At 37.9% G+C, this 928-nt stretch overlaps 1 non-coding gene across 1 annotated transcript; it reads right to left on the bottom strand.

Moving 5' to 3' along the window:
* Window positions 1–431: 431 nt before the first annotated feature.
* On the bottom strand, window positions 432–538 carry LOC125914989 (U6 spliceosomal RNA). The gene has a single exon (XR_007455527.1). It is a non-coding gene; the product is annotated as a U6 spliceosomal RNA (small nuclear RNA).
* Between the last annotated feature and the right edge of the window lie 390 nt (window positions 539–928).

The raw sequence follows: 928 nt of genomic DNA, 5'->3' as shown, positions 1-928 counted from the left end.
TTGAACCATTGAATTCAATGTTGTTGTCAGGGTCTTTAATCCTCTATTTGGAATGTACCTACCCCTGATCTTTGCATGGCTTTCTCCTTGTCAATCAAGTTCCTACTAAATACTGTGCCTTTGAAATGTTCCCCTGACTACACCATCTAATGCTGTCCTCCTTATTCTTTTCTTCTACATTAGGTTCTCCTTTTATTTTCTTCTTTTTTTTAAGTTTTTACTTAAATTCCTATCAGTTAACATACAGTGTAATATTAGTTTCAGGTGTGCAATACAGTGTTTCAACACGTACATACAACACATGGTGCTCATCACAGCAAGTGCCCGCCTTAATCCCCATCCCCCTCACCATACAACCCTCTGTTAACCATCAGTTTGTTTTCTATAGTTAAGTCTGTTTCTTGGTTTGCCTCTCTCTCTTTTTTTCACCCCAAAATATGGAACACCTCAGGAATTTGTATGGCATACTTGTTTAGGAGCCATGCTAATCTTCTTTGTATTGTTCCAAATTTAGTATATGTACTGCCAAAGTGAGCACAGTTCTTGTTTTCTTAACGGTGCTTATTACTACTTGAACTTGTTTCTATGTTTATGTATCAATCATGATATTAGACTGGAACCGAGGTCCTAAGACAATAAACAACATATTGTAAAGTGGGGTGCAAGGCTATATACAGCACTTGTAAAAGGAGGTTAGACAAAATTAGTTTGTACCCTGTGAGATTATTCAGCTCCAGTGTATAAGATAAGTTTGAGAGACCTAGAAAAGGACTGTGTAATAGAAAGTTTGAGTGTGGAAGTGGCTGATACGTTCTGGGTCTCACTCCTTTTATTAGATAAGGACAGTCATGTTTTTCTTAGCCTCTGAAATAACAGCCGAGTACCCCACAGAATCTTCTTTGAGAGTTACTATGTGCCCCTTGCAGTG

Source organism: Panthera uncia (genome assembly GCF_023721935.1).
Source record: "Panthera uncia isolate 11264 chromosome D3 unlocalized genomic scaffold, Puncia_PCG_1.0 HiC_scaffold_8, whole genome shotgun sequence".
In the NCBI taxonomy this organism is placed as follows: Eukaryota; Metazoa; Chordata; class Mammalia; order Carnivora; family Felidae; genus Panthera; species Panthera uncia.
Note: the sequence above shows the minus strand (reverse complement) of the source record. Positions and strands in the feature narration are given on the sequence as shown.